This window comes from Lithobates pipiens, unplaced genomic scaffold (assembly GCF_037356315.1).
Source record: "Lithobates pipiens isolate NorthernLeopardFrog02 unplaced genomic scaffold, aLitPip1_a1.2 Scaffold_8, whole genome shotgun sequence".
NCBI lineage: Eukaryota > Metazoa > Chordata > Amphibia > Anura > Ranidae > Lithobates > Lithobates pipiens.
In genome coordinates this window covers 644,871,166-644,879,530 of record NW_027507903.1, presented here as the reverse complement: position 1 = coordinate 644,879,530, position 8,365 = coordinate 644,871,166, and positions in this window count along the sequence as shown.

Genomic DNA, 8,365 nt, shown 5'->3' with positions numbered 1-8,365 from the left:
CACAATCCTTGTTCTTTTTCCTGTAGCACCCTCTCCTTCAGCTTTTTTCCCATGCTACAGTCTCTCAATCTCTCGATCAAGCTGTATCCTCCTCCCTGTGGAAAATGGGGCCACCAATCTTTGGGACTACATGTCCTATGATTCTCTCCTCTCCTAGTCTCTTTTGATTGGCCCTCAGTTATGGCCAATAGGGAAGGAACCGAGTGGGCAGGAACAGTTATGGCCAATAGGGAAGGAACAGAGCGGGCAGGAAGCTGGGCGATGAACCTGGTGAGAGCCGTCGTCTCTTCTCCCTGACAGGAGAAAGGAGGGGGTGACTGGGGTAAACCTGATAGCACCTCTGCCGAGTTCTCTGCTGGACTGAGCACGGAAAAGAGCCCGCGGTCACGCTACACTGATAGGGGAGGATTGGCAGAACCTTGATGGTGTCACCCCACTGGCGGGTGGCACATGGGTGTGGGCTGCCCGCACCCCGATAGGGATGGAACTGTGTTGAATTTAAGATCTCATCCCTGATTCCAGGGGGGGGGGGCACTTGACCCCCCTTGCCCCTACCTGTGGATGCCCATGCGTGAGATGGTTGTTTTTGAGAAAGATTTAGAATTAGGGTTTTGTTTGCTGTGGTCGAGGTTGAGTTGGGGTACTGAATTGAAGTCTCCGCCTAAAATAATATGTGGTGAGTGGAATTGTTGAAGTGTATTAAAAAATTGTAAGAAAAAGGTGGATTGCGCATCGTTTGGTGCGTATATATTGGCAATTGTAATGTCTCTGCCTGAATGGGTAACTTTAATGATTTTAAACCTACTATCTTGATCCTTGTAAACCTGTTGAACTTCTAATGGAAAAGAATGATGAAAAATAACAGCAACTCCTTTGGTTTTGGAGGAGGCAGTTGTGTAAAACGATTGGTTAAATGCTTTATGGAAAAAAGTAGGGTGATTGTCTTTCATAAAATGAGTTTCTTGCAGCATTACTATTTTTGCATTTAAGTTTTTTATATTGTACAAAGGCATTTTTCCTTTTGTTCGGGGAGTTGAAATCCTGAACATTATGTGATACTACTGTGATAGTCATTGTATCTTTTTACGGGTCTCGGAATCGTCAGAAAATAAGGGCAATAAAAAGTAATCATTAAAATAAAATAATAACTTAAATGATATTGTGTAGTTGAGTTCAGTAATGTGCGTAATGATTTAGCAGAAATTACGTTTTTCTGTGAACTATGTATATCTAAGCTTAGTAGGAGGAATGTACCGTATATATAATTAAATGAAAACATTAGAAATAATTCAATAAATCTTTGGTTCTGCCAAAAATAATAGTGCAATAATAATAGAAGTAATGATAATAATAATAAAGAAAAAAATTGTATGGGGTTGAGAAAAAAAAGGTTTCTCAACCGACAGAGAAATTTATTTAAACCGACAGGTCTAAAACTCAGTGTGAGAAAATTACAAACAAGGATTGTGAGTTTAATCAAAAAGAGTATAAAATATCCAATGGCCAAAACCTTGGAATCACATTTAAGTAAAACTTGAGAAATCCCTACGGATAGGGAGAACATAGTAACTGAGTGGGGGAAATCATGAGGGCATAGGGCGGGGCAGCCACGGTAGTTAAAACCAGTGTGTAGGTCTGTGCTACCTATGTAAAAAAATAAAAAGGGGGAGCATAGAGAGCCACTCTATAAACAGTATTTTCAACAGTATCCAGAAAAAACTGTATAGAAAATTTGTTTAGCCTGTTATATTAATATGTAACTACTATAAGCCAAACAGCTACACCTAGAGGTGGAGAAAACATAATGGACCTGTTGATTTTGGACTACAAGCATTTAGTTTCAGGAGTTATCATGAATCGCTTAAAAATTATTATTTTTTTTTTGTAGAAGGAAATGAATCTAATATAATTAACAAATCTGTAGCTTAGACCATTCTGAAGAGGAAAATATATGATTAGAATAATCATAAATGAACAAACCTAAATAAAACTAAATAAAGAAAAGCATAAGAAAAAGTGGGAAAAAATGGGTCTCTATTAATTTAAGTGGAGCAAACTCATTGTATTCAAACAAATCTGCCATAGGTACTGCAGTTCCTATAAAAAAAAAACACAAGATGGCAGCATTGGATATTTATAAGCTCCAGCAATAAATTACATATATAAATGAGTGATATTTTGTTAAATCAGTTATAACTAATAAATGCAGTATTAAATATGAATCTGATCACTTTGATATATGGAATAGTAATCTTTGTATTAATGGACTAAAAATAAAAAAATAAAAAAATTATATAAAAAAAAAGTAAAATAAAATTTAAGGGAAAAAAGAAAAGATTATGAGAAGTCTGAAAAAAAAAGGGTGAGTATTCTTTCTGTTGGAGATAAAATGGTGTAAAGGGAAAGTTCATCTGGTCAATCTTCAGGTATGAAGGGGATTTATATTAGTTCCACTGAGCAATTTCAAGTCTCGTTCTGCGGCCATCTCTCAGTGAAGCTGGGGTGTTCCAGATTGGAGCAGGACGTGGTGTAACTGGGGTGCGAGGAGTGTTACTGGGGTCAAGGAGACCCAGTTTAGTTAGACTGTCTCTGCCTTCTGGAATGGTGGTAGCTATATAAGTGGTGCCATTGTGAGGGATTATCAATTTAAAGGGAAAGCCCCATCTGTATCTGATTCTTGCTGTGAAGAAAGCAGATGTAATCTCCTTCATATTTCTGCGTCTGTCCAGTGTTGCATGGGAGATGTCTGGAAAGAGTTGTAGTTGCACTCCATCTAATGTGATGTTCCTGATGCCCCGTGCAACACGCATTATTTCTTCTTTAATAAGAAAATCTTTAAGACATAAAACAATGTCTCTAGGGGGCTTGTCAGGAGGGGGTTTAGCCCTCAAAGCACGGTGAATTCCGTCACATTTAAAGGAAATAGGATCCTGATCAGGAAGCAGGGATTGGAATAGTTTAGTAGAATAGGCGATTAAATCTGTGATCGATTCTGGAGCTCCTCTAATTCTAAGATTGTTTCTTCTATTACGATTGTCCAAATCTTCAATGTGTGCCTGTAACTGTGTAAATGCAGAAGAAAGCGTTTCATGCTCTCTCGAGAGGTCATTGAAAGCGATTGCAAGCTCATCATGTTTGTTCTCTAACAGGTCTGTGCGTGTCCCTATTGCTGCTATCTCCTGAGACAGTGTATTTGTAGATTTTTGTATCTCAGCTTGGAAATTACAGTGTAATTTAGTATATAAAGCCTCTAAGCTGACATCCAGTTCAGCTTTTGAAAGTGGATTGTACTCACAGTTGTTTGCAGGAGCTGTATCTTGTTGCTGAGGCTCTGTTGTATGAGGGAAAGTAGCAGATGAAGGTGGCACGCTGCCAGCACCATTTTTTGCCATACTTCCAGGAGTCTGTGATCTGAGAGGGTATAGAGAACGGGACTTCTGGTGGCTCCCACGTCTCCCCTTCTGCGAATTAGGCATGCACAAGGTCTTGTAGTCAGGGGTGCGTATAATGGGAGCGTTTTTGGGTGTTTATTGCCCCGGGATAGTGGCTGAAAGCCCCGTGGATGCCGGAGCTCTCCTCAGATGCGGCCGCTCCGTTTCATGCCGCGCATGCGCGCCTCCTGTGTGTCTGTTTAAAGACTGGATTGCTGACATCCCTTCTGCCTCCTTATCCTGTTTGCTGTTGCTCCACTTGGATCCCTGACTTCTGGTCTGGCTGATTACCCGATCTGGTTATTGAACTTTGGACAGGCTGACTACTCGATCCAGTTACTGGACTCCATAATCGAATAATTGAGATTTTAGTAATTGTGGACAATTAATTTTTCCCTAATTACTATGATCATTACTCTATTTCAATTTATATATTATGCATTTTTTTTATATTTTTATATTTTTTTTATGGTTTTTGTATAGGATTTTTGGGCATTCAGCCTTTTGTTCAAATTGGTGCACCGGTATGCGTGTATTGAGTGATGGGAGTCGGATGTCCCTGCTTGAGATATACACATTTATTGGCAGTAGTTATATAATGGAACTTATCAATAAAACAGCGAAGTGGTTCTCTTCTCCTTTAAAGATATCTCATAGTATACGCCTGATGATTAGGTCAGTGTTGCCCCATTCCAAAATGGTGAATTGGGAGCGTGAACCAGGAACTCAGAAGTGGGTGTTTACATTTGTAGCCAGTGTATATTTAAGGGGGTGGCTCAGTGCGCCACGCGTACCCCAGGAAGAAGTCAGCTTTGACGAAACGACGTAGGGTTGAGCGGCGTGCTGACGTCATTGCCGTTCCCCGTTGGTCTAGGAAGGACGGGCAGTGTGAATGAGAGAGAGCCGGCCGGCTCGTTATTTTACATACACGCTTGTATACGGCTGAATTGTGAGTTTGCAATCTTGATTTTATATGGTTTAATAAAAGTTTTATATAGAGTTACGCTATGGGACCTTTTCTGTCTGTTTTATCTCACTAAATTAATGTGGTTGGAACGAGAGACGTTCTGAGGAGGAGATATACTGATTGGAGGTATCAGCGGTGTTTCTTAAAGGTCTGGTTCAGAGGTTAAAATTACAGGCACGTGTGATCCCCTTTAAAAGAGATCTGGCTAGCTGGTAAGCCTCACTGGATCTAGTGGTGGAGGATTCATTCCTGGGTGCACTTGCTTCATACTCGGAGGGTGCTGTGTGTGGAGTCACCTAAGTGGACTGAAGTTTCATCTCCTTATCCTCCTGCTTCTATATCTAATATTGGTTTCCCATTTCCTTTTGGACTACTTATATTTATATTTGTCTTTTTATTATAATTTTTTTTTCACTTTCTTATTTGTGTTTATATCAATAATTTTTGTACACATGGTGGAGAATAAGCTTTGTTATGGTGGTAATGATATAATTTAGCACTATTTACGGTACATGATTTTCAGCGCAGCTTTCTTTTTTGTGTTGGATACGCTTTCTCTATTTACCTTTTTATTTTTATTAATAAACAAGTGTGATTTATTTGTACTTCTGTCTCAGTCTGATTCATGGTTTCTGACAAAGCCACATGCATGTTTGGCTTGCAATCTGGTGAGTGTGTTCTCTATAGATTGATGACGCACTCTGTTGTGGGTTTGCACTAGGATTTTTGGATTTATCTCCAGCTGCTCAAACATTTGGAATTCTATATTCATCACAGTTAAAAAAAAAGTTTGACTTTGGACTATTTTATCGCAATTTCCTTTCCTTTTTATAGATAGTGGAGCTTGTCAGTAATGCGGGTCAGTATCTGGACTGCTGCCGAGGCTGATGCTTCTCCTCCCGGCTGAACAGGAGGCGGGTCCTGAGACCCATTCTAAGACTCCTGGGTCTCAGGACTGGCTCCCTGATTGACCAGGCGGAGAAGCAGGAATACATTGGCGAATATTAATTTGCTAATGTCACACAATTTGGTGGGCTCGGGGGAAAAAGTGCTCTTCAACCCATGCCCATCATTTTTGAAGCCAATCACGTGCTTCAAAAAAAAACCCCACATTGGAATCCATGTGTCGAGCACCCCGCATGTAGATTAGGGGACTGGATGCATGGATAGGGTGGCCCCTGTGCCCCCAATGGATGGGTCGCCACTGATACATTTTATATTTGCTACAGATTGTCTCTCAACAGCTTTGCAGGATCGAGATAGAGGGCATTCTAGTCATCTTAGTGGAACCATTTTGGCCAAGAAGGAGTTGGTACTTGGACAACCTCCAATTCCTGGGAGACAATCCGTGGTCATTTCCAGACCAATCAGACATGCTGTCTCAAGGACCAATGTACCATCCTGCTTCATGGTCGCTGGCTTTAACACTTGGCTGTTAAAACCCAAGTCCTGAAAGTTTAAGGTCTCTCTGACTCTGACTGTTATTTCTATGCTGCTTAAGGCTGGAAATCAACCTCTCACAAGGTCTATCACCTTAGGGGGCTCTGTAAAGCTTCTCTGGGGCAGTAATACCCTTAAGCACCCTGAAGGGTTAAGTCTTAGCATTGGCCATTCTCTTTCAGAGACTGCTGGTCACTTATTCCCTTTTTAAAGCCCTTTGTTAAAGTGGTGGCTCACATTCCTTCCACTTTCATTCACCTGTTTCACAACGAGATCTCAATTTGGTCATGTTGGTTCTACAGAAGCCTCCCCTTGAGCTGATTCAGGATATTCACTTGGCTGACCTTACTTAGGTGGGATTTATCAGTGTATTCTGCCAATGAGACAGATTTCAGAATTATCAATCTTATCCAGTAAGAAACCCTTCCTTTTTCTTCACAAAGAAATGGTGGTCTTTAGTCCCTGCCCCGGGCCTCCTTTCTCCCTAAGGATCGGTTCACACTGGGAGGACTTGTCAGGCGACTTAGCTGCTTGAAAAGACGCGTCCCATTCTGTACAATGAAACCATTCTAATCGGAGCGACACAAGTCGCTCCATCTTAGAAAAAGGTTCCTGTACGACTTGAGGCAACTTGCATTGAATTCTATAAAGAAGTCATTTTGCAAATCTCTGCAGCGGTCGTGTCCAGGTCGCCTGAGTGAGTTGCGCTGCAAGTCATGCTGCCTCAGTGTGAACTGACACTATGGCAGTAAAGTGTTCTGCCCCATCCAGCTGCCGTGTATGTCAGCCTTTCAAAGACTGTGACAGGCTGCAGGAAGCAGGCAATAAACAATCAAAAACAGCGTATCAAAGAAACTCGTAGTATAATGTGAAAAAAACATTAAAATGTAATTTATTAAATGTAAAAAATGAACAAAGACATCTGATCCCGTCAGGATCTAAAAAACATCAAATACACCAATCCTAAAAGAGACGGATGTTTGATAATAAAAGCCCCTCGGATCTCTCAGTTGTGGCTTTGAGATGGTGAGAACAAAGACCAATCTGCACTGCTACCAGTTCCTTGTACCTAATAACTAAAATCAATCCTTTCTCATAAAGATGGGGGAACCCAAAATGTGTGTAAAAGCCAGTGCAAATGAATGGAACTTTGTTCCAAGAGTCACTCACTTCGTTGATGTTCTATTGGACTGAAGCGCCACCGTGAGATCCGAGGGGCTTTTATTATCAAACATCCGTCTCTTTTAGGATTGGTGTATTTGATGTTTTTTAGATCCTGACGGGATCACATGTCTTTGTTCATTTTTTACATTTAATAAATGACATTTTAATGTTTTTTTCACATTATACTACGAGTTTCTTTGATGCGCTGTTTTTGATTGTTTGCTGCATCCATGTTTTAGCCAAGTCCATAATGGGTTAACAGCTGCACATGGAGACCAACTACAGGACACTCATTTAAATAACGAATATCCCACGAGATAGATAAGCGTTTTTTAAAGGGACCATTCATTTGTGCGCCAACTATTTTTTGGTTTGATGTTGCAGGAAGCAGGCCTAGATGCTGAAGGGATATTTTAGCTTAATTTTTGTTTTAGCTTATTGCCTGCCATGTTAAATATTGTAACCTATAATATGAGTATCCATTTTACGATAAATATTCATGTAGTCTGTTAGGAGTTAAATTAAGAGTTAAGCTCCTCTTATTGAGAACAAATGTTCTCGAGAACAATCTATTTTTCTCTACTAGCCATTCCTGTGGCCAATTTCTATATGAATTTGGGGGCGTATATTGTTTCTGCACGTACTCAGTAATTTTCCACTGCTTGTTTAACCGGTTCCCGACCAGCGCACGACAATGTACGTCGACAGAATGGCACGGGCAGGAATATTGGCATACAGGTACGTCCAATCTTCAATGCCGCCCTGCCATCAGGAGCGCGCCGCCGGCGGCGCGCTCCCACGCTGGTCGGGACCCCCGTGAGTCTGGTCGCGGGACCCGCAGACTCAATCGCCGCGGGCATACCCGCGATCGTCTCACGGGACGGCTGAATGGAGGAAATGCCGTGTAAACAGCATTTCTCCATTCTGCCTAGCAACTAGTGACGCTGATCTCTGCTCCATGTAATTGGAGCAGAGATCAGTGTTCACTAAATGAAAGCCCAACCCCCCCACAGTTAGTAACACACCCCTAGGAACACTTAACCCCTACACTGCCACCCACTGGTTAACCCCTTCACTGCCAGTGTCATTTAAACAGGAATCACTGCATTTATATAGCAGTGATTACTGTATAAATGACAATGGTCCCACAAATGTCTCAAAAATGTCCGATGGGTCCCCCACAATGTCGCAGTCAAAATAAAAATCGCTGATCGCCGCCATTACTAGTAAAAAAAAAAAAATATTAATAAAAATGCTATAAAACTATCCCTATTTTGTAAACGCTATAACTTTTGCGCAAACCAATCAATAATCGCTTATTACGATTTTTTTTTTTTACCAAAAATATGTAGAAGAATACGTA